The sequence below is a fragment of the Apteryx mantelli genome, chromosome 2 (assembly GCF_036417845.1).
Source record: "Apteryx mantelli isolate bAptMan1 chromosome 2, bAptMan1.hap1, whole genome shotgun sequence".
NCBI classification, from domain to species: domain Eukaryota; kingdom Metazoa; phylum Chordata; class Aves; order Apterygiformes; family Apterygidae; genus Apteryx; species Apteryx mantelli.
The window spans coordinates 95,289,239-95,315,548 of record NC_089979.1 but is presented as its reverse complement, the minus strand read 5'-3'; the positions used below and the strand labels follow the sequence as shown (position 1 = coordinate 95,315,548).

At 41.8% G+C, this 26,310-nt stretch overlaps 1 protein-coding gene and 1 pseudogene across 2 annotated transcripts in view; one reads left to right on the top strand and one right to left on the bottom strand.

The window, feature by feature from the left end:
- The window catches only part of TMEFF1 (transmembrane protein with EGF like and two follistatin like domains 1), a 135,173-nt gene that overhangs the window by 10,550 nt on the left and 98,313 nt on the right, over positions 1-26,310 (top strand). The window lies entirely within an intron of this gene.
- Positions 3,944-6,066, bottom strand: LOC136991394 (uncharacterized; annotated as a pseudogene).

Below are 26,310 nucleotides of genomic sequence, written 5' to 3'. Positions count from 1 at the left end.
TATAATCTATATTCTTATTTATATTCTATATTACTTATTAATATTCTATATTAATACAGATATTTCTATACTATTTAAAGTCACAGTACTGTGCATTCAGATTTACCTAATGAAAGATGGATTATAAGATGTCGGTAGTCACGGAAGTAAACCATCCTCTGCTGCCAGATGTCGGTAATCACGGAAATAAACCATCCTCTGCTACCAGATGTCGGAGTGGGGGGACAGGCCCGGAGTAACGATGAGTCTCAATATGAGTATGGTCGTTCTCTCTTTATTAGAGCTTACACAGAGTATATATAGACAGGCGATAGAGCATGTGCTAGCAATAGCTGTATGATTGGTTTACAGCTTCTGTCCACGCGCATAAAGCGGATATATGATTGGTGCAAGGTTGCTGTCCACGTGGAGGGGTCCGTTGACATTTATGGAACCTAGTTCCGTCTAGACTTGTTTACCAGTTTTGTGAATACCTTCTTTTGTAGTGCTCAAGGCCGCTGCAAGGATCGCTTGCCTTGGCCTACATTCCTTCCCTTACCCTGAGAACGGGATTGCTCATCCCAATCAGATCAGGCCCTCTCTCGCTTAACCATTCCTCCACAATAAGACGCTAACATTAGCTTTATGCAATAATTATGTGTTTCCATAAAAAGCTTTAAAATGTGTCCCTTGCCCCTTTCAGTTTCTCCGGCTACAGGAGATCAACATAGTTCCACTCTAACAACCAAAATGTCTTAATGACTTTTTTCTGATTTTTCATGGGAAGCCATTGAGACTAAGAAAAGGTGGCCTCTGTGCTCATTTTTCACTTTTTCTTTTTTTTTTTTTTTAAATAAGGATTAGGTGTGTTATAGGTAAACGCGACAAATTGACAACCACTCGGGCCGGGTTGCATAAATTCCAATTTAATAATTGAGCAAGTCACAAGTAAGCAAAACAGCGCTGGGCGGCCGGGGAGTCTCCTGCTCCACCAACGGCGCGCGCGATCCCCCCCTCACAGTCTCCTTATATGCGATTCCAGTCCCGGGTATATGTGGCACTTCCTGTAACTTCTGCGGTTGCGCCGGCTGTTGCTAGGGGGTCTTCTTCAGCCTTCTGGTGGTCGTGGGGATGAAGGCTGAAGTCTTCCTCTGCGTTGTGTGTGGTGACCCTCAGGTCATGCATATATTTTACAACTGTGTGACCTCGCCATTGCCATATTAGGCTATCTAAACTAACATTGCCGCCTCGCTGGCTCCACTTAATTATCTCAGGCGGGGTACATGCCCTCATTGCAGGATGTTGTGGTTTTAGCCCGCAATTAGCGCCTAGTTTCATCGTAAAATCACTTCCCGATTTGATGTAACAAACTAGCACCTATCACAGGTGGAGGTTAGGTTCTTTGGGAAGTGCCACCATATACCGGCTGCTTTTGCAGGGAGGAAAGAGAACAGCAGGATCTAGCCACGCTGTTGTGTGGTGTCTGTACAGGTAGAAAAACTGGCTATGGATCCCAGCTAAAGCCTGAGGCAGCAAAGTTACTTCTGCGATTAGCTGAAAGGAGTAGGTTGCTGAAAGGAGCTGAAAGGAGTGAGCTGGAAAGCATCTTCTACTTGCAGAAAGCTACATGGAACTGCTCCTGTGTGTCCTCAGCAGGTAACCAGTTTTATTTCTGAAAAAAGCCAGGGAGATGGGATACCTAAATACTATACTGTACTCCAATTTTTGCTCTTTTTTGTTTTGTTTGGGATTTGGGGGTGTTTTTCTTTTTGGTAGAAGAGTTAGTGAAGTATACAACAAAAATTTTGAGTGTCCCTGTAAATGACGTAAATGTAATCCCTAAATACTCCTGATAATTTTTTCTTTTCTTTTCTTCATTAACTTAGAATTTTCTATCTGGACTTCCTTCCTTCCTTCCTTCCTTTCTTTTTCTTTCTTTCTTTCTTTCTTTCTTTCTTTCTTTCTTTCTTTCTTTCTTTCTTTCTTTTTTAATGATTCCAGGAGAAAGCTTCCTACAAAAACAGGGAAAACGAGTTGACTGTCTGAGTGATATCCACTATCCAAGAAGCTTTTTCAGATGTGCTAACCAGCGTTGAAAATCAACAGAAGCTCCCAGATCACAGTCCCTGTGAAAAACAGATTTTTCTATGTACAGGGTAAGCAGTAAGAACCTGCAAAGTCATAGAGCACTACAAATTCAGGTTGTAGAAACACTCAGTAATTTTCCATGGACTTACAAGAGCTGTAGCAATGCCCATGTCAAAGAGAGGGACCGGATTGCCTGATTGGACTCAAAGTTCCTTGATTCTCTGCTAAAACCCAGGTAATAGTGCTTAACTGATGACAATTAGAAAGTCTCCCTCAAGAGCTGTGAGCTGAGTAGGCACATTTTGCACCATGTATGGTAACTGGGCTCCTCAGCTCCAGGAACTGCAGGGAAAACAACGAATGAGTGGGCTAATCTGGCATCACATTTGCTGAGGGAATCCCCAGCAGGGAACAGTGAATAATTGTCATCTGCTTTGTACTGCATGAGTGGCACAATGGGAACATATCAGACTGAGGAATATATTTGAAGGAGTGGTGGCCTTTTGTCTGCATTTTAAATAATGCTTGTTTCTTAGTCCAAAATGTTGGGTATCACAGGACTAGTCACTTTGTCTAACTTGCCTATTTAGTGGTCTACAGAGATATCATTAGCTCTGAGAGGGCTGGAGTTCATTGGTTCTCTGTATTTGTAAAACTGGCGGTTTTACCAGGTGCTGCATTAGCCACAGCTATAAATAGATAATGAGGCACATGAACATACATTACGATATAGATTCTGTGCTGTAGCATGACTATAAATTCACAAATCCCTAAAAAATCCTTTTGAGACTATCAAAGAGAGTTAGCAGAAGCTCTGGGAATCATATTTCTCCTTGTATTTCAGTAAGGATAAACAAGCAGGTAAAATGGAATTATTAGCTATAGATTTTGCTGACAAGAATCTGTATAGGAGGAAAACATACTTCAGTAAGCTGAACAACTCCTCAGTTGTGGTTTGTTTTTTAAAAGTGTACTGCAGTTCTTAAAGTTTAAAACAAAGAACTTATAACACAGATCTTTACTGGTCTGTGACTTACTGGAATTATTAGAATTCATTAAGCAATCTGAATGATCTCCTAGGGTTTTGTTTGTTTGTTTTCTCCCCACGACTTCTATGTCACTGGTTATTTTGCTTTTTTTTCCAGTTTTTTTCTGACTGTTTAATTATGGTTTTCAAAACCAGCCATAAATAGCTTAGTGTATGAGGGTTTGGAGGAGTTTATGCAAATCTAATTATTCTCCAGCACTGTTCATACTGCTTATGTTTCAGGGATATTGCACAAGAGTTAATTTATTTCCTTTCTCTACATACCGAACAGGAGTCTAATGCTGTTTTTACGTAGGTATGTGTATCATAAGAATACATTGCAATAGTTTTATAATTTTTAGATCTCTTAATGGATTCTAATGAGTCTTTGAACTGCAAGAGGAAAATCTGAGCTTTCTGTATTAATTCTGAAACCACCAGATTTAACTGTTATGTTTCAATCTCTTACATAAACAATACTTTCTTGATTCAAATTAGTTTAAATATTACATTCTGAAAATAAAAAGGTACTTCATCTTTCATTTGAAATCAGCAATTACTTAAGATACTTCTTGTTATGGAAAATCAGGCTCGCCGGCCTCCATAACAGGGTCCGACCCTAGGTTCCTGCTGAGGCAAAAGTTCGAAGTCAGATTGAAGAAAAATAAAATTTAATGATACACGTGCGGTAATTACAGCTCGAGCTGGGTGCCTCCAAAGAGGGACCCCAAACAAAGAAATCCCTGGGCGATTATACCCTTACAATCTAAATTCCCCATCCCTTAAGCGACAATTTGGACCAATAGTAATAGTCAGGTCTAGGGTCTTCCCCTTCTTCACTGGGCCCCTTCATTGTCTCTAGGCAGGCTGCTTCTTATCTTCAAGGTTGGCTACTCCTGCTGTCCGTGTAACTTCTTTATCCCTCCAGCTTGAACCGGCTCTGGGGCCCCCTTTTACTTATCTAAGTAAAAGTTCACAGCCTGAGGCCTAAGGCTTCAGCAAATTTAGCTACTAATGCTAAGCAAGTTATGCTAAGCAATTAATTCTAGACAGCTTCAGTCTGATATTCTCTAACAGTCCTCCCTTTGTTTTTATTAAGCATCCCTGCTAATATGTTAAGCAGAGTTCTCGAAGCCTTTCGAGGCGTACTATCACTCTCCATAATCTTATATACAATATGGTTGTAAGCAATAGGCATAACATGGTCAAACTTAACATAACTATTACTGGGTGCAACATGTGATTATAGATCCCTGTTGCGGTTGGTGACCATCCCAGAAGAGTCTCCCACCAATGATATTCTCCATTCTTCTTCACTCTTTCCAAGATGTGGAGTATCTCTTCTGTATCATGATGAACGGTGATTAGAGTTTTTTGTCCATTATTTTGGATGCGTTTTAACAGTTGACACAGGTCATCATGTTGTAGTAGTTTCTGTACCAATGTAAGGTTCATTCCGATGGGGGTAGGCAATAAATCTTGACTTAAGGTATAATTAGATTGTATTAATTGATAAGACACAACAGGAGCTGAATAATTAAAGTCACAGCCCATAACTTTAGAAAAATTACAAACACAAATATTTGAATGATTACTTGTGTCTACAGTAATGTTATCTACGAATATAAGATTACAGAGAGTTCTCATACAGACACATCCTTTTCCAATATATACAAGTACAGTTTCAGGGGTTTCATCAGGGTGTATTTCGAAATGACAAACATTTTGTTCAGTATCAAGACAAATGTCTTGAGCTTTGATGGTATTACTCTCACAAATAAATCCTTGTTGTTCCCATACAACACATGCGTTAACATCAACAGTTTGCCATTTGTTTCTGTTTCGTTGGGCCCATACTCTATGTTCTATCGGATAGAGTATAGTCCCATTGCGGCTTAATCCCAGCGCAATGATCAGGTATATGGTGTATACCGAAGCACTGCGTATTGTTAAGACAAAAGCTGTGGCCTTATTGTCGATGGGGTTATAAGTAAAATTGACTAAGTACCACCAGGACTGGAATTCTTTTTCAAATTTAGTTGCATTATCCCAAATTACCTTTCGAATTTCAGTGGGTAAGGTGCCCTCTTCACCTTCCCTTATGATTGCTGCTACCATAGATTGCATCCACAGTTGCACTTGGATACAACTGAGAGCTAGAGAAACATTAATTTGGACTGCACCAAGTGCATCCACAATCAATTGGTGGTCCCTTTCGTTAATTCCTTCCCACTGAGGCAATACATCAGACAACAGGCATTGGTTAGTTCCCAGTGCTAATAGGGAGGACCGTAATGGGTGTTCTAATTTGTTTAAGTCGCTTGTTGTTGTGCTCAATTTATTTACGAGTACCTCGGTATCTATACTATTTAAGACTCCCAATCCTGTTCCTATGATACCGGTTACATCTCTCCTTGTTCATCTTGGAGAGGTGAGGGTTCGTCCACGTAGCCATGCTAACCATCCTGTATAGGACATACTTAGGAATGGTGAACAGGCCGGTTTGATTGTAGAGATATTAATTTGCATCAACAGTTCTATTTGTTTAAGAGACCATGATGGATTAAATAACAGTCATTGTTGGCCTGTATTTTTAACTACATATGGTCCTGCCTTTACTATTATGGGAGACACTTTACTCGAGGGAGTCATTCTGGATTGATCCGAGGGAGTCAATTTTGATTGATCTGAGCTAACACAGGAGACCCAGGCTTCTATTTCTCCTTTGGCAGATACTGATATACAACACTTTTGGTCAGTTTTACACTGTTTTTTACAGCATTTGCTTTTAGTTTCTGTCAATACTGTTTCATGTAAGTTTGCTGACATACAACAAAAGGTTAAATTGAATTCATTCATTCCTATCCCTGAATAATTAAACCAAATTTGGTTTCCTTTGGTATTGTTTTCAGTATAACTTTGTATATCATAATTATCTCGTCTTATTAATTGTATATTTATCCATCCGGAACTTGTGTATAGAAACAATATTAGGCACATCCACGGAACATGCGTGGTTGTCTTCATTGCTCTGTAGTGACACCTGCTGTACTCACTTCTTGGTCTGCCATTCATTTCACGTGTGAGTGGTAAAATCCAATTCTCTTTCCCTAGGATTTTAACAGCGTAATAAGAACTTAACAGTACAGTGTAGGGTCCTTCCCATTTTGGTTCCAATTTACTTTTTCGTGAGAATACTTTTACTAACACTTTATCTCCAGGCTGTATATTTTGCACTTGTATTTCGGGTGGTGTAGATTGATACCATTGAGCATATTTTTTAAGATTTTCAAACCTTTTTTGCGTACCTAGAACATACTGGGTTAGCCGTTCATCTCCGTCCAACAGGCTGGTCTTAGCCGGGATACAAGTTCCTGGTATAGCCAATTGACGCCCAAAGAAGACTTCTGCTGGGGATAATCCTACTGGTTGTCTAGGGGTTGTTCTAATTTCCCACAGCACTAAGTTTAAGGCATTAGGCCATTTGAGTCTTGCCTGTGTACATACCCGTGCTAACTTGTTTTTAATAGTTCTGTTCTTTCTCTCAATTTGTCCTCAAGACTAGGGATGATAAGGTGTGTACAATTCTCTATGAATTCCTAGCATTTGATATAATTTCCCTAAAACTCCTGCTGAAAAGTGAGAACCCCTCTCTGAATCTATAGTTTCTGGGACTCCATACCTAGGGACAATTTCTTTTAACAAGGCTTTAATCACTGCAGCCGTATCTGCTTTGCAGGTAGGAAAGGCTTCCACCCAGCTGCTTAGTTGATCAATTATCACAAGGAGATGTTTAAATCCTTCTGCTGCTGGCATGTCAGCATAGTCAATTTGTAGACGCTGGAATGGAAAATAAGCCCATGGGTGGCCTGCTCTGTTAATCTTTGGATAAGTATCGTTAAATTTTTGGCAAGTTGGGCAGGTGGTTGTTATGCATTTTGCAACCACATGCACTTGGGAGCTGCCCAGGTTTGTAGAATACATGAGGCGACAGTCGATGCACCTCCATGTCCACGATCATGATATCACCTAACCGTAGAAAGTAAATACCTTAAGGAAAGGATGGGCTTACCCCTGATAGTCCAAATTCCTTTTTCATCTTGAACCGCTTCCCACTTTTTCCAATTCTCTTTCTTCTTCTGTGGCATATACACAGTCATTGGGTGACCCAAAACTACAGGTCGTGTTTTTCTGATAAGGGCTGCTGTAGCTGCTATCGCTCTGATGCATCCTGGAGTGCCTTTGATTACCGCATCTAGTTGGGTGAAGTAATAGGCCACTGACCTACGGTGAGGACCTAGTTTTTGACTGAATACTCCACTTGCTACTCCGTCGTTCATGAACAAATAATTCAAATGGTTTACTATAATCTGGTAGTCCTAGAACTGGGGCTGAGACCAACACCCTTTTTACAGATGTAAAAGCTTTCTCTTTTTCTGGAGTCCAGGTCAAAGGCTCTGTCTCCTCCGTTTTTGTTGCCTGGACCAATGGTTTAGTAAGCTCTCCCAACCTAGGAATCCATGGCTGACAAAATCCTACAGCTCCTAAAAATCCCCTAAATTGCTTTTTTGTTATAGGACGGGGTATATTGAGAATTGTCTTTACTCGTTCTGGATCAATTAATCTGTGTCTTTCCTTCAAGATAAGCCCCAAATATTTTACCTCTTGTTGACACAGCTGGAGTTTGGACGGAGATGCTTGATGCCCTTTCTCTGCAAGAGCGTTACATAGAGAAATAGTGTCTTTCAAATATGTCTTGTAATCTTTACTTGCTAATAACAAATCATCCACATATTGTATTAACACTGAATGTCCTGGAAGTTTGATATCTGCAAGATCATTTTTAACTATGCGTGAAAAAAAAAAAAAAAGTCAGAGACCCAGTAAATCCCTGTAGTAGCCTAGTCCAAGTCAATTGTTGTCCCTTCCAAGTGAAGGCAAAAAGATCTTGACTGTCCTCAGCTACTGGTATACTAAAAAAGGCTGCTGTTAAATCAGTCACGGTAAAATAAGTTGCCCAGTGGGGTATCTGTGGTAATATAGTTGATGGGTCAGGAACTACTGGATGCGGAGCAATTACATGTTGGTTTACAACTCTTAGGTCTTGTACAAACTGATACTCTGGGTCGCCATCAGAATCCTGGCTATTCTTTTTAACTGGCGGAATTGGGGTGTTGTATGGGGATTCACAAACTCTAAGGATACCCAATTTTAGATAGTGATCATTTTGTTTTTGGATACTCTTCTCTGCTTCCTTTGGGATAGGGTATTGTTTAACTGCGGGAGGTAATCCCCCCTTTGTTTTGATTGAGACTGGACTAGCTGATTTCAGTAGTCCAACATCAGTTCCTGAACAGCTCCGTAACTTTCCAGGAACTGATTCTAAACCTGTTGGAATTTGCAGATTAGTTAACTCTGGTTCTGATGTCTCAGCCAGAACACCCCCCTTTCCTGCCCAATGACGGTTTACATCCAGAATTGAGTGTTTTTCATCTGGAGTGAACAAGGCTTCAAGGAGCATTTGCACACACCCCTCCCCCCAGGCAGGATCATACGCCCACAGTATTCCTCTTACAATTTGTAACACTTTCTCTGGATCTTCCCTAAGGCTGGGAGTTTGTTGACTCCATGCAATCAAATCTTGGGGCCCCCAGGGTCGGTAAATTCGCGTTGTAGCTACCTGAGGTGCCCCGTCTGGACCTGGCGGGGGCATTCCTGGCACAGGAACAACGTGCAAAGGGGCTTGAAAGGCAGAGGGGGAAGGCAAGGGGGGGTATAGAGAAGTTGAAACAGAGGATAGCGCATAGGGTGGAGCAGTTTCCACAAGCGTTTTAGCAGCTGCACCACTTTCAATACTCTGAGAAAATTTTTCTTTGCCCAACTGTCCCATACATACCAATAATCCATTTGTCTGGGGAACCTATCCTGCAAATGGTGACGCAGGAAAGTTAACTCCTGATGACCAAAGGTTCCCTGTGGCGGCCATCGTTCTGCTGGGTTACCATCCTTTGTCAGGAACAGCCAATCCTCCTGACATAGTTGGATCAACCCCCTCCCCCCCCCTTTTTTTTTTCCGCTTAGGTTTTTGGTACCATCAATCTTACTCTAGTTTTGCAGAATTTCGGCTAAGGGCGTCCCCTTTTCTATGCCGAACTTATTTCCCATATTGAGTTCCTGAAAAGTGCGTCTTATGCTGATCAGGCAGCACACTTCCTTATAATATACTTTTTTTTTTTTTTCCTCAGCAACACCAGAATTTAAATTTTCATTAACTCCTGCAGCTGGCATGATTACACTCTCTCTCTTTCTCTCTCTCTCTGGGAACCGCACTCACACCACCCGAGTCTTTAACTGCTAGGACTGCCATCCCTTCGCAGTGGGCAGCTCTGTCAGCCGACGGGTGCCCCTTTCGGTTCCCAGGTCATATGCACTCACACCAGTCACAGTACCGGTATCCACACTCACACTAGTCACAGTAACTCTAAGTTAGTCTTGCAGTGCGCCTTACGCTGATCAGGCTGCGCACTCCCCCCTTCTGGCCAGAGTGAGATGGGACTCGAACCCTCTCAAGTCCTGGGAGTGGGACTCGAACCCACCCCAAACCCCGGGAGTGGGACTCGAACCCACCCCAAACCTGGGAGTGGGACTCGAATCCACCCCAAAACCTGGGAGTGGGACTCGAACCCACCCCAGGCCTTATTATGGCTTTGCTTAACGTATGTTCCTTTTAAAAACAAAAAACAAAAAAACCCAACCCTCCCCACCACCAGCTGTGGAAAATAGAGAAATTTCATAGGACAGACTGCTTTCTAAATGGCTTTGTACAAATTTGAAACCATCAGACCCCAGCAGAGATATCTCTCTTGAATTAAAGGCATTATGGGTACCACTGAGATTAGTTCTCCTATGTGGACTAGCCATCTGAAAAAAGTCACAAAATTTTTATATCTATTTACTAGAAAGGAAAGACCTAGCAATCCTGGGCTCTCTGTCAAGGCCTGAAATCCTGTGTATTCTAGTGATTATTGTTCACAGATTTACCTCTTCCACTGTGTGGTGCCTGTCCTCTAACTTTCCTCTTGTGCTTCTGTTGTATCTGCCTTCATCTCTTTCTATCCTAGATAATTCTCAACTTGGTGCTCAGACTGTTTTCTATGCTCCAGCCAGGAGAGCACTGAGAACATATGCATAAGACATAATTTGCCCACTCTTGTTTTTGGTGCTGATATCACAGCACCCCTGGAATACCCAGAAGGACTGCATGGAGGGTAAAGTCTATGAAGAATTTTGCCAGTAGCATGTAACAGATAAACCTCTTTCAGAAGCTTACAACTTGAGACAGATTAGGCTGATTTTCACATAGCAGAATGCAGTGCTCTGAGCCCTGGAAAATATACCTGCTTCACTCCACCTATTATGTTATGCTCTTGCATAAGAGCATGGGAAAAATCAAACAACTTAATGGTACAAGTTGCAATTTTATTACTTAAAAAAAAAATTTGACAAAATACCATATGTGCCCCAACCTCATTCCTGAAATTTTCTGTTAAAACAATGAGTCTTGAGTTCCATAAATAACTTAAAACAGGTTCTTATGATGTGAAGTGTTACAAAAACATTTTCTAAAAGTGTAGTTGCCAGCTCTGTGTATAATTGCAGCTTTTTGGTTAGCAAGTTGCATTACAATTAAAGAACTCTGCATTTGGTTAGGAAAGTGTTCAGAAGTTAGAAAGGCCAATATTTTATTTGTTTCCAGAAAGATACTCTAAATGCAAATGGATGATGAAATTACTTATACTTAACAGAGATTTGTTCTTTGGGGATGGAATGAATATTATCCCCACCAATGACAGTTTTCTTCATGCATTACTGGACTATCAGACTCACTTTCTCAAATAATTCAAATACTCACCCTCATTTCCATGTGAATGTTCCTGAGGTTCCCTTACAAATATGCCTGCAAAAACAGTGTACAGCTTTTTCTCGCAGGCTCATTAAGCCTGTATATTTCTTGCTATGGAAAGGAAAATAATATGAAAGTGTCAAATACTTATTCTGTTTACCTCACAGAAAAATCAGTTGAACAATATCATAACTTAACACGGGATAGGAAAAACTTTTATGGAGCAAGAAGAGAAAGTTCAAGTTTTGTTTTCTTTTTTGATATGACAGAAAGCTTGACTTAAGTATGGTTTTATGAGTCCGAGTACTGGTTCCTCATTGTGGAGAGGTAGAAAGCTCCCTCCTTCTGCCCCTCTCCACCCATGATTTCCCCTTCCTGCTCCTGGCTGTGTCACACCACAGACCTTGTCCCACTTCTGGCAGTCAGTTAACCCCTTTCTGAACTGAGTCAACTCACTAAAAAATGGCAGAGAACAAACCCAGCAAAAAGTGGATATTTTACTTTCGTAGTGTTATTCATGGCTTACTGCATGTTCTGGCAAGTGCCAGATGCAACAGGACCATGAGGCTGAGAGCAGGGAGACCTGAGGCCTCATCTGCATCAGTCCCAGTGAGCTCTTGTGTCAGTTCATCAGCCTTTTAAACCATATCTTTGTTGTACCTATAAGAGTTTCTGTAGGAGGAACTCATGTCCAAACTTCTCTGTCCCAGAGAAGAAGCAATGTAAACTCAAGCACTATATAAAATAAGAAGATAAAGTCTTTAAGAAATTTTTTTTACCTCTTTGCTTGCCTAGTGAGGACATATATGTATTTTACATGCATAATGACTTTTGAATGCGTTCTTGATATTTCTTAATGAACAAGCATCACAGATTCAGACTTGCATGTCTCCCTGACTATTACGGATTCTTGAAATCACTACAGCTTTAAATATATCTTATGCCATAGATTTTCATCTTTTCACTGAAACCATGAATATTAGTACTTTTCTGTATAATGACCAGAAATCTTATGGAGTAAAGATCTGTATCTTTCCGAAAGTGGGGCATGTATGGGGATATGGAATCCGATTTTCAAGGTTACTAAAGTCATTCAGACGTAAAAAGTTTGTTCTGTTTTTAGATTTGTGCATAGCCAGTATAAAAGCACTGTGTATGATTCATTTTCTTCTTTAATTTGCATTGTTTTTCATGTTACACTTCACTAAATATATTTACTTTTATTTGTACCATTCCACATGACAAAACTTATCTGCAAGAAAGGAATATAAAGCTCCAGAAAAGCTTTTATAGACAGAGAATAAGCAGCAAAACATCAGGTGGGAATCTAATGCAAGATGTTAAGTACTAGCTTTCCTGAAATCTAGGAGCAATTAAACTTCTTATTCCACAGAAGAACTTGAAACCTGTAAAGTAATATGGTATCGTAATGGGAAGCAGCTCTTAATGAGCTTATGCAGTTACTGTAAGTTAAAAACAGTTGCATCTTCGGCAAACAATACTAAGAATCCATTGTCATTAAATGTTGGTGATAATGCAGTCACAACAATAGCAATGTATATAAGCCTCACAGAGGTATTAAATTTACTGTGTCTTCTATGAAGAGCAAAAACAAGCAAAGAAAACAAAATACAGCTCTAGGAAAAAAAAAAAGATTAAACCAAGAACGCATGCTAGCTCACCGAAAGAAACAATCAAGTTCACCTTGAATGGCAAAAACAAACCCACCCCAATAAAACAAAACATAAACCTTTTATCTCAGAGGAATTCTTTTTTTCAGAGTTAGAATCACTGGAAATGTGTTTGGTGGGAGATTTTAATCACTTCATCGAACAAGTAATAGAAACATTAATGATTTATAACCTGCTCAAACTCAACATCTCTTTGGGGTTTGCTTCAGCATCTGAACTTACAAGAGCTGCATCTGCCAACTTGACTTGAGCACAAAACCTAAGGAAAAACAGGCTATTTCTGAGAGAGCTGTGAACCCTCTCCACTTTAGCAAGAGAGTTGATCTGAAACACTCTATAAAGTTTACTGCTTTTTCCTTTTGTTTATGGAAACACACTTCACAAGTATTGGACAGTAGGAAAGCTGTGGACATGGTGGCTGTACCACCCTTCTACTCCTGCCCCTCCCTGCAATCTGATATCACCTGCAAGCTTGCCAAGGGTCTGTTCTGTCTCATCACAGGCCATAGGTGAAGATATTCAGTGGTATCTGTCCCTGATGTACTCTGCTTTTTACTGGCTGTTAATAAGACATAAAGCCATTGACTATTACTCTTTAAGTCTGGCAGTATAGCCAATTTGCAACCCACCTAACAGTCTTGTCTGTCCAGACTGTATTTCCTCAGCTTCAAAATGAGACTGCTATGGGAGATAGTGCCAGAAGGCTAAATAAAGTATTTTACCTCTATCACTCTTGCTTCATACACATAGCCAGTTATTTCTTCATAGAAGCAAGTTAGTTGTGTTAAGCATGATTTGCCCTTGATAAATCCATGCTGACTACTCTTGCTAACCTTTTTGTCCTTTGTGTGTTTGGAGGTAGATTCCAAGAGGACAATATCCAGGGGACTTTCCAGTGACTGAGGTGAGGCTGACTGGCAGCTCCCTGGGTCCTCTTCCTTGCCCGGCTTAAAGATAGGAATAACTTTAGCCTTTTCCCAGCCATCAGGGACCTCCCCCTATAACAATGATTTTTCACAGATGATAGACAAGAGCCTCACAATCACATCTGTCAGCCTCCTTAGGTGAAACCCATCTGGCCCCATGGATCTGAACATATCTAGCTTTTCTAAGTGGTCTCTAAACTGTTACTTCTCTGTTGTTGACTGTCCCTGTCTTTCCCGAATCAGGCTGGTACCTGCTGGGGTCTGGCAAAAGGCTTTATCTATGAAGACTAAGACAAAAAAAGACACTGAGTACTTCAGCCTCTTGTTTTATGTCTGTTGCTTGATTCTTTTCCCCATCCTCAACAGACCCACATTTTTCCTGAAATTACTTTTGCAAATAATATTCCTATAGAATTGTCTCTTTTTATCCCTAATGTCTCTTGCTAGCCTTAGCTCCGGCTGGGCTTTGGCCTTCGTGTTTTTTTGTGCAAAAGTACCCAAGAAGTGCTTTTATTCTCTTCTTTTGTTGCCTATCTTTATTTACATGTCTTGTGTACTCTCTTTTTGTGCTTTTTGTTCATTAAGAATTTTCTTTTAGCCAAGTGGTCATTCTGCCAAAAAGGTAAATTTAAAACAGGGAATAGTCAGAGCAATGTAAAGGTGTAGCTGAAAAAATATAGGAGGTGACTGACTTTTCTATAGGAGATAGATTCAGGCTGATGAAGACAAGGACTTTAAAACAAGGCATAGTGATGTCCCTGTTTGTCCATGATGAGGACATTGACTGTAAGGAGATCAGAGTCGGTGAGATGCCAGATTGTTTTTTCCTGCTTTTTAGTAAATTCTGTATTTCATGCTAAACTTCATACTATTGCAGCCACATTGCTACTAAGACAGGGGTACATGAATCACTGTGTGGCGTCAAAAGTAGACAGGGTAGCAGGAAAGTAATGAAAGCAAATAGCTTTCTGAGGAATTGGAAAAGCTTTAGCTGTCATTATGTAGCAAGAATCTGCTGAAGGTCAGTGTATAAGAGAAATTAGAAAGGGTAATTGGCTGGATGTCAGAAAAGGTGTGGCAGGATGGCAAAGTAAGGTCTGATATGAGAAAAGTTATTCATCAGAGAAGAGGAATTTGAAGATCAAAAGATCAGAAAGAAGAGTTCAAGAAGAGTTATTAAGTCTGGGTCAAGATGATACAGGCTAAAACAAGTAAGAAGAAAGAAGTCTTCATTAGGTATTCAAAAACACTAAGGTGAAGATTGAAATTGCTTGAGATCCAGGTAAGAGTTAAGGAAATGAGAAGAGGAAAAGGCAGATATCAGAATAGAAGGACTAGTAAATAGGGGACTTTTGAGACATCAGCTTGGAAAGAAGTGAAAAAATTGAGTTGGACTTAAAAGAGGAGAATGCAGAAGGAGCCCACTGAGCAAGAAGCCACTGGTGAGCAAAATCTGATCAGGAGAGAATGGGTACTCAGGGAGGCAGAACACAGTAAGAGGAGAGGGTGGTGGTGTGGGCATGATAGGAAGACATCATGGATAGCAATGAGGGTGTTGGAAAAGCAACTGAAGAAAGGTTGAAAGAGGGAGAAGAGAGTAATGGACTGGGATTGGATCTAGCTGTGGAACTGGATAAGGGAGAAAGAGTAAATCAAGAGGAAAGATCAATGTGTTGAAGATTCCAGAGAGAAACCTCCTACTTTAGGAGGCAGGAGATGGGAAATCAATTCATCAACATCTAATTTCTTTCTTCTTATATTTATCTCTCTTGAAACAAAACAAAAACTCAGAAAAACAAATCCTTCCCCTACCTTTATCTAATTCCTTTTATCCATTATTGTGGTTTCCAATTAGAAAACTAAATATCTTCTTTTCCATACTCTGCTGTTTAACAGACCATTTGGAAAACTGATGGATTAAGATTGAAAATATGCATGTGCTTAATTCTGAAATCATACACTTATATTCTTAACTGTGTTGTTAGATCAGAGCCAGAGTGCTCAACTGTCTAAAATATTGAAAGTGAAGATTAAAGTGAAGGATTTAATAATATGTTTCAAATTTAACAAATCTGGGTATTAGATCAATAAAAAAAATCTCAAAGAGATGCAATTCCCAAACTACTCTCATAGCTTTATGCAAAAGTAAATTACACGGATTTATCATTCACCAGATTTTCAAAAGTAGAAGCTTCAAGTTAATTACTTAATGTGTTGGTACCTTTGAAAATCTATTCCTTTTTTGGGGGAAAGCAAGTAAATTCAAATTGAAAATTAAATCAAGACATATATGATGCTGGACCTAAACTGTAGTCACTAGATCAGGTCTTTAAGGTAAAATTTGCTAGGTATTTCTCTGTCTTGGAATCAGAGAACTGGAACATACACATTCTGTTTTTTATCTTCATCATTCATATATAATTCACTCAAAACATTTGATTAATAATTTTGATTTTTTTTCCTTTAGACATTTAGTTGTGCTGTGTAGCTGAAAAGAAGTAAACTATATAGTCAGAGTTTTCTGAGCATACTTTGATTTTATTCCAAGAGTTCCATTTTAAAACGAATTAAGTAGATACTACAGATGTTTATAAAATAATTTAGCAGCCATTCTATTCAAAAGTAAAGATTAATTTTTACATTCTTCACATATATATTTGAAACTTTCTACTGAGAAAATTAGATTTGTGACAAAGAAGCAGTGTACAATTTTTATTTCTGATTAATACTGTTTATGCAGTCACCGAATCCCATAGTCTATATGGAGAAATGCACAAATGATGTTGTAATTTTATATCTATGGCTTAGAAAAAGAAATCATAACCCTCTTGTCTTTTAAGTAGTTATTACCCAGCATAAATATTATGTTGTTACACTGTCAAAGCTTAGTGTAGAAAAGCCAATCTTCACTGAGTTTTATCAAGACAACTGCAAGAGCCTATGTGATGAAATTTAGTACCCTAATTTAGGTTTTCAAATCATTATATTTACCTACATGTGGGGTTTTTTGCATATTGTGAAGTCTGTTATAGACTGAAATATATAAATTGTTTTTGAAAGATACAGAAAATTCAGAAAGGATTATAATTTTCAATGCATTCCAGAAGTTTTCAGAAAATTGAAGTAGCTTCCTGTTCAGTTCTTAAAGTAAAGAAAGGTATTTCAAAATCAAATGCCATTAGTTTTATTTTGATTTGGTAACTCAGTATGTCTTGTTGTGTACTACAGGAGTAACGCAATGCATATTTTTGGAGAAAAAATAGTTAAAATAAATGTTTATATATGAACCATGGCTCTTTTATGAAAGCTAATATTTATAGCTGTATCTGAAAAACGTCTCTTGAATACAGGCTCAGTTATGGGGTCTTCCTCAACCCCAAGGAAAATACAGTGTATTGGTGTGCAGTCCCAGAAGTAGCATGGACCAGTGAGTATTTAATCAGGAAGTCTTCTAGTTGCAGAATCCTCCCTTGAATGCACCCATCTGCCTAAAAGGGGACCTGTTAGTTCTGAAAAACCTTTGCTGACCCATTCTGGATGCAGATAGGAGGACAATGTTGTAGAGTGTCTTTTTTATTTTTTTCTTTTCACAGCACTAGGCCATTTGGGTCATATTTTGCTCCCATAATTCTTACTCAGCACCACAGTACAAAGACAAAGCAAATGCTCAGCTGGCCTGCTTATCTTGTAGATACAGTGATTTTTATGTTGAGGTTTTCCATAGAACAATGTGATTTCAGCTGTCTGACATTTGGACAATGTTTGGGTTTGAATGAGCTGTCTGACTAATAGATAAATATAGGAGTCATTGAACAGTAGAAGTTGATTTGTTTGGCAGAAGCCTACTCTATTCCAAGATGATAAAATGACTGGATTGTCTCCTATATTACACCTTAAGAAAACTTCTGGTGAAAGCTTTTTAGTGTGGTATGTCATATTACCACTTTACACTATTATATGCCATATCTACCGATGCAAAATGACGTTAGTTAACTAGACATGACAGAAGACATTTAGGAGCGTAGTCCTCGTACAGAACAGTCTCTTATACAGGAGGATCTGCTAAATCTCATGCCACTAGATCAGAGAAAGAGGAGTGAACCTCAGTATGAACTGTGTTTCAAAACTAGTCCCTTAATAATTGCACTTGTAAATTTCTGTATTATTTAAAACAATCATGAAAATGCATGAAAACAATGTTAAAGAAGGGCTTGCATGGAAATTTAGCTTCTGGGATTTAGGACAGGGCTATGTTGTGTGTTTTGAAACTGAAACCACATCTTCAGTTGCCCGTCATCTGTGCTTTATTCAATGGCCCTATGGGATTTTATGCTTTTCTCTTTTATACTGAAGTGTTATGAGCATTTCTGGGATCTGAATCTGAATGCTGATAGTGATGAAAAGTGAATTGATGCAGTGGATTGGTGCTGGACATAGCATATGTGTGTTATATATGTATATAATTTTTGAAAAGTTAGATGAAACATATGGCCTTGTGCCTGTAAAGACAAGGTTTCCATGTAATGTACTCCTGTAGTAATAGTACTAGAACAGTGCTAGCCTTACGAGTGTACTAATGCTAACTGAGTTGCTACTTTATAAATAGTATATAATCTTGAGCAAGAATATTTCTGGCAATATCTTTCTGAGGAATGATCTTGCAGCCCTTGGGAAACAGTTCAGTGCTGAATTCAGCAAGTGTCCTGTCCTCTGGTAGCAAGCCCCTGCATGAGAAACACCCTAGGATTTCCTGCTTTTCACAGGGGACCCAACTTAGAATTCAGAAACTTCCTCTGCAGTCTGTTGCTTTCTTAATCTTGTGGATCTATGCTCTTTTATAAGCCTGTTTTTCCTTTTTGCTTTTTTTTGCCTCTCAAATTTTCACAGAATCACAGAATCACTGAGGTTGGAAGGGACCTCTGGAGATCATCTAGTCCAACCCCCCTGCTCAAGCAGGGTCACCTAGAGCACATTGCACAGGATTGCATCCAGGCGCATTTTGAATATCTCCAGAGAAGGAGACTCCACCACCTCTCGGGGCAACCTGTTCCAGTGCTCTGTCACCCTCACAGTGAAAAAGTTTTTCCTCATGTTAAGATGGAAGTGTCTGTGTTTCAGTTTGTGCCCATTGCCTCGCGTCCTGTCGCTCGTCACCACTGAAAAGAGTCTGGCCCCATCCTCTCGACACCCTCCCTTCAGATACTTGTACACATTGATAAGATCTCCTCTCAGCCTTCTCTTCTCCAAGCTAAACAGGCCCAGCTCTCTCAGTCTTTCCTCATAAGAGAGATGCTCCAGTCCCCTAATCATCTTTGTGGCCCTTCGCTGGACTTGCTCCAGTAGTGCCACATCCCTCTTGTACTGGGGAGCCCAGAACTGGACGCAGTACTCTAGATGTGGCCTCACCAGGGCTGAGTAGAGGGGGAGAATCACCTCCCTCGACCTGCTGGCAACACTCTTTCTGATGCAGCCCAGGATACCATTGGCCTTCTTGGCCACAAGGGCACATTGCTGCCTCATACTTAACTTGGTGTCCACCAGCACTCCCAGGTCCTTCTCAGCAGAGCTGCTTTCCAGCAGGTCAACCCCCAACCTGTACTGCTGCATGGGGTTATTCCTCCCCAGGTGCAGGACCCTGCACTTCCCTTTGTTGAATTTCATGAGGTTCCTCTCTGCCCACCTCTCCAGCCTGTCCAAGTCTCTTTGAATGGCAGCACAGCCCTCTGGCGTATCGGCCACTCCTCCCAGTTTTGTATCGTCAGCAAACTTGCTGAGGGTGCACTCTGTGCCTTCATCCAGGTCATTGATGAAGAAGTTGAACAAGACTGGACCCAGGACTGACCCCTGGGGGACACCGCTAGCTACAGGCCTCCAACTAGACTCTGTGCCACTGAGCACAACTCTCTGAGCTCTGCCATTCAGCCAGTTCTCAATCCACCTCACTGTCCACTCATCTAACCCACACTTCCTGAGCTTGTCTATGAGGATGCTATGGGAGACAGTGTCAAAAGCCTTGCTGAAGTCTAGGTAGACAACATCCACTGCTCTCCCCTCATCTACCCAGCCAGTCATTCCATCATAGAAGGCTATCAGATTGGTTAGGCATGATTTCCCCTTGGTGAAGCCATGCTGACTACTCCTGATCACCTTCTTTTCCTCCACATGCGTGGAGATGGCTTCCAGGATGAGCTGCTCCATCACCTTTCCAGGGATGGAGGTGAGGCTGACTGGCCTGTAGTTCCCTGGGTCCTCCTTCTTGCCCTTTTTGAAGACTGGGGTGACATTGGCTTTCTTCCAGTCCTCGGGCACCTCTCCTGTTCTCCATGACCTTTCAAAGATGGAGAGCGGCTTAGCAATAATGTCCGCCAGCTCCCTCAGCACTCGTGGGTGCATCCCATCAGGGCCCATGGATTTGTGGGTGTCAAGTTTGCTTAAATGATCTCTAACCCACTCCTCCTCCACCAAGGGAAAGTCTTCCTCTCTCCAGACTTTCTCTCTTGCCACCAGGGTCTGGGGTTCCTGAGGGCTGGCCTGAGCAGTAAAGACTGAAGCAAAGAAGGCATTCAGTAACTCTGCCTTCTCTGCATCCTTCGTCACCAGGACACCCACCCCATTCAGCAAAGGGCCCACATTTTCCCTAGTCTTCCTCTTGCTGCTGATGTATTTGAAGAAGCCCTTCTTGCTGTCCTTGACATCTCTAGCCAGATTTAATTCCAAACGGGCCTTAGCCTTCCTCGTCGCATCCCTGCATACTCTGACAACATTCCTATATTCATCCCAAGTGGCCTGTCCCCCTTTCCACTTTCTGTAGACTTCCTTCTTCTGGTTGAGTTTTGCCAGGAGCTCCTTGCTCATCCATGCAGGTCTCCTACCTCCTTTGCTTGACTTCCTACTCATAGGGATGCACCGCTCTTGAGCCTGGAGGAGGTGATGTTTGAATATTAACCAACTCTCTTGAACACTCCTTCCTTCCAGGGCCCTCACCCATGGGATTCCTCCAAGTAGGTCCCTGAAGAGGACAAAGTTTGCTCTCCTGAAGTCCAGGGTTGCGATCCTACTTGGTGCCCTGCTGCCTCCTCGCAGGATCCTGAACTCCACCATCTCATGGTCACTGCAGCCAAGGCAGCCCCCAACCTTCACATCTTCCACCAGTCCTTCTTTGTTTGTTAGTACGAGGTCCAGCAGCACACCTCTCCTTGTTGGCTCCTCCACCACCTGTGTCAAGAAGTTGTCACCAATGCTCTGCAGGAATCTCCAGGACTGTTTGTGCCTAGCTGTGTTGTCTTTCCAGCAGATATCGGGGTGGTTGAAGTCCCCCATGAGAACCAGGGCCTGGGATCGTGAGGCTACTTCCAGCTGTCTGTAGAAGGCCTCATCAACTTCCTCTTCCTGATCAGGTGGCCTGTAGTAAACACCCACAACAGTGTCACCTCTATTAGCCTGCCCTTTGATCCTTACCCATAAGCTCTCGACTCGCTCTTCAGCCACCCCTAGGCAGAGCTCGATGCATTCCAGTTGCTCTCTCACCTAAAGAGCAACTCCACCACCTCGCTTTCCTGGCCTGTCTTTCCTAAAAAGCACGTAGCCATCCATGACAGCACTCCAGTCATGCGAGCTATCCCACCATGTCTCTGTAATGGCAATGAGATCATGGCCCTGCGACCGCACACACATCTCTAGTTCTTCCTGTTTGTTCCCCAAGCTGCGTGCATTGGTGTACAGGCATTTCAGGGAGGTGATCGAGCATGCAGATTTCCCAGGAGGGATACAAGAGGATCCTCCACAGGCACATCTCATGTGCACTTCCCTGGCTGCATTCACCTGCTGGAGGCATCCTGACTTGAGCAGTCTTTTGCCAACTACCCTGTCACTATAACTCTCCCCTTCCCCCATCTTTCCTAGTTTAAAGCCCTCCTTACCAGGTTGGCCAACCTGTTGGCAAAGACCTGTGTGCCCCACCTTGTGAGGTGGATCCCATCTCTCGCCATCAGTTGTCGATCTTCAAACAGGGTCCCATGGTCGTAGAAACCAAAACCCTGTTGCCAACACCAGCGGCGCAGCCAGTCGTTAACCTGGAAAGTCCGTCTCCTCCTCCTCTCATCCATCCCCCTCACTGGCAGGATTGAGGAGAAGATGACCTGGGCTCCCAGACCCTTGACCACCATCCCCAGAGCTCTGAAATCCTGCTTGATGGTCTCCAGTTTGCCCTTGGTGTCATTGGCGCCCACATGGAAGAGCAGCAGTGGGTAATAGTCCGAAGCGTGGACAAGCCTTGGCAGTCTTTGCATGACATCTCTCACACGAGCCCCCGGCAGGCCACAAACCTCTCTAGACAAGGGGTCAGGTCTGCAGATAGATGCCTCCGTCCCCTGTAGCAGGGAGTCCCCCACAACAATCACCCGCCGCTTTTTCCGGGTATTCCGGCAGGGCACAGGGTCTGTTGTCCCGGTTACTTCCCTGGCAGCCATGCCCATCTCCTCCTCATCCTGGAGGGCACTAAACCTGTTCTTCAGCTTCAGGTCTTCAGGAGGAGTAGGAGCCTTTCTCCTCCCACGAGCAGCGACCAGTTTCCAGCCTTCTTCTGTGATGTTATGATGTACCGTTTCACACGGCACAGAGCCCTCTGGCAACTCCACTGCTGCAGGGGGTTGGGACTCCTGGAGCTGTACAGTCTCCGAGAATACCCTGTCTATCTCTTGCTCTGCTTCTCGGATGATGCGCAGCCTACTGACCTCCTCCCGTAACTCCCTTACCTGACGACACAACTCGTCAACAGCAGCACACCTCCTGCAGGAGAGCTGGCTGCCAGCCCAGGCCTCCTGGAGAGGCCCCAAGCACTTCCTGCAGCCTGAGACCTGTAGAGCCGCATCTACTGTCAGAGGGTCAGTCTGGGTCCAAGCCTCTGACGCAGCAACTCCAACAGTCACTGGGGAACGCGCTGTGCGGCGTGTCACGACCATACTTGAGGAAGTGTACACCACAGGGAACAGAAATGAAGGTCCCTTCGCGCAAACTGCTGCGCAAACTGCTGCCTCTGTTCGCTGCGCTCTGGGAGCTGCGCTCTAGGCCTGGCTCTTATATAGGCCTCTCCCTAGCACTGACTCACAGGGTGCTTGACCGCCCAATCAAGGGCCACTGGGATCAAAGGCCCCAACCCCCTCTGGTCAGGGGCAACCCAGAGAGCTCGTTAGCAGCAGCCACTCCTAGCTGGAGCTTTTCCCACGAGCTTTTCCCAGGAGAAGTCAAGGCCTCCTGCAGTTGTCCTTGCCTAGCTTCCCCTTTCCTGTTCACAGCGATCACCTTCTAGGTCCTCGGGGGTCCTCAGAAAGCCCACAACTTCCACAAGATCCTCAAGTTCTAGTCAGAGCCCAACCACTGCTGCGCAAACTGCTGCGTCTGTTCGCTGCCTCTGTTAGCTGCGCTCTGGGAGCTGCGCTCTAGGCCTGGCTCTTATATAGGCCTCTCCCTAGCACTGACTCACAGGGTGCTTGACCGCCCAATCAAGGGCCACTGGGATCAAAGGCCCCAACCCCCTCTGGTCAGGGGCAACCCAGAGAGCTCGTTAGCAGCAGCCACTCCTAGCTGGAGCTTTTCCCACGAGCTTTTCCCAGGAGAAGTCAAGGCCTCCTGCAGTTGTCCTTGCCTAGCTTCCCCTTTCCTGTTCACAGCGATCACCTTCTAGGTCCTCGGGGGTCCTCAGAAAGCCCACAACTTCCACAAGATCCTCAAGTTCTAGTCAGAGCCCAACCACTGCTGCGCAAACTGCTGCGTCTGTTCGCTGCCTCTGTTAGCTGCGCTCTCCCACCTTTCCCACCTTTTCCCTCTCCAAGATTCTTCTTATTAGACAGCATTCCCCTTAACCTTGTGATATCTCATTATTTCATAGCTGGTTATATGGGCAGAAGAAATAAAGGGGACTCTTTCACCTAATTCTGTTCTGTCAATATGTTCTTGTACTAAACCACAACGGTGGTATTTTGCCTACCCACTTACATTAAACAAAATGGTAGAATTTGTTATGTAGGATCCTTTTCTCTCTCCATCCCCTGAGGAAAATTGCATGTTGATTATATTGCTATACCTGATGAGTTTATTAGTGAAGCAAAAGTTGAAGAGTAGGAAAGTGCAGACTAAAGAAAAGCACTGGAGCACCAGATTTCTCAGACACTTAGGCACTATAAAACTGTTCATGGCAGAGCACCACTCATCTCAGCAGGAAATGAAGCTCTCCCCAGAGCAAGGCAGTGACTGTGGAGTAAGCAGTTTCTGGATCTGATGACCATCACAAACATCATTTTATATGCCACAGAAAATGCATTTACTAGAGTTTGTGTGTTCAGTCATGCTCTCTGGCCAGGTTCCCTGTCTTTTTCTTCCTCCATTAAAACTCACATTTTCCAAGAATTCTTTGGACTTTATGTTCACTCCTAATATTCTATATTTTTGTTTTTCTCCTCTTGCACAGAATTTGAATTTCTCATGACATGGAACAGACATTTTGTTGTTCATGAACTATGTCAGATACTTTTTTTGTGCTCTTCATGTAATAAAAGCGGCCCAGCAAGCATGAAAACATAGGAATTTCCAGCAAGTTTTTATTTCCCCATGCTAGGAAGAGTAAGAGGAAGACACTCTCATTGTGTTCTTTGAGTAGCATTCTCAGTTCAGGATGAGTGAAAGAGCAAAATCTTGGCTGGCTCCATCAGTTGTATCTAGTGCTACCTTCAGCTGTTCTAGATGCCACTTTTAGTCCTACTGCTCAAGCTGCAAAGTGAGGTTACTTGAGTGATTGTTACTGACATCCCCTTATCCCTCTCTAGAGCATGTGTACATGTGCAGTGAGGCAGGTACTTTCACCTCTCAAGCATCTATTGATTGTGGCTGAATGGGGAGGATATGCAGAGAGAGGGGATTTTCCAGAGCTTTTTGTTCAGCACGGCCCTACCAAATTGCTCCCTGCTTGGGCTTGCTTGGTAAGGGAACAAATAAGCATTACATCTCTCCCCTTTCTATTCCAGACCTCAGTGAAGTCCGGACAAACTTGACTCACTTTTTAGATCCACTTTTGAAACCATCATTTGAGTACCTTTGTCTTAGAGACACAGACTCTTAATTCTGGAAGCGCTCTGGTTCCCTGTCTGCTCGTGGTCAAGCTGGTGTTTGTCACAAGTACAAATAACAAATAAATAAATATCTGCATGCAACAGTAGGTGAATAGATATCTTCATATTTTAAGCACAGTTTCAATAAGGATCTTAGCAATGAGTTTGTCAGGTTTTGATGCTATTTCTATATAAACTAAAGAGCACCTGTTCCTACACTCTGAGCAGCTTGCCAGTTTTTTAAAAGTACAAAATCAAAATTTCCATCAGTCTAAATTGTGGTGTTCCAGGGTACAGAGTCTCAAAGGTCTAGGGAAAGAAATGGGCAGACTTGCATGCCCTGAAGACTGTTTTCTAATAGGGCTTTGTATGCTCTTTGACTCTACCCAAAACTGTCCACTGACCTCTCTTTCCAGTCTGCCCAGAAAGAAGAATCTCAGATCTTTCATTTCAGAATTTCCTTTTTCTCTTGGGGGGAAGAGGGGGTTGCAGGGGCATAATTTCAAATATAGGTTTGGATTAAAATGTGATAGCATACTTTAAAATATGAACATTCAATACTTTCATATTTCATGTTTGTGATCAGAGATGTATGTTATTCCCTACATTTTTACAAAGTGCTAAAATTGCTTTCCAATTAAAAAATAATTCTTAAATACTTACTAAATCAATTTACAAATATATGTAGTAAAGCATTTCTTTTTATTTTCTAATTCTGTTCCTTGTAATTTTATTATCATTTCATGACATAATAAATGGCCAGTCCAACTGCTTTGGTTGAAAATGTATTTTTGCAGAAATTACATTGCAGAGCTGTCCTGAAAGCTTGTATTTATTGGCTAATTAATGTATAGTTCCATTTTATATAAATCATTTTATCTTACATATAAATATTAGATTAAATCACTTGTCAAGAGAATATGTGGAAGGACACTCTTTAAATAATATATTGCAGTTTGTGTTAAATGTATGATTATAAAAATGAAAGTATTGTGAGAAGCATATAAAGAATTTTTATAGCATACTTTGTTTTCAGATGACCTTGTCAATTGCTTGCTAATTGTTTGTGGAAAAAGAGTGTTTGTCTGTCTTTGAAAACCTGCTTAATATGCTATTGTTATTTTATATCTTTAAAGAAAATTCAAAGGGAATGTGAAGGATTTTATATATTTCTTCCACCTCAGTCTGTCCCTGAGGATAATATTTTAAAGCTGGGTTTTTGTAAGTAACCTTTTAAATACTGTCACTGAAAAAGTACAGAGAAACAGCAACATAACATTCCTTCAGAAAAGCAAAATTGTCTTGCAGATAATAGCACTTGAATGTTTGAATATTGAACAGCTTCCTATATAATATAATTCAGATTAAAGTTGGATAATAAACATAAGCTGTAGTAAAACATTCAAAGTACAGGTGTGTGCGTACTAGCTTTTTTAAGACAGGAGAAATTATATTTTCAAATCACCAAAAATGTAAAATGGGGGGGGGAATCATCTGAAAATTAATTTAGAAATGTCTTATATTTTAAGGCCAAAAGGGACTACTATGAGTATGTGGTCTGATCCCTGTGTATACATGCCCTAGAAGTTCATCC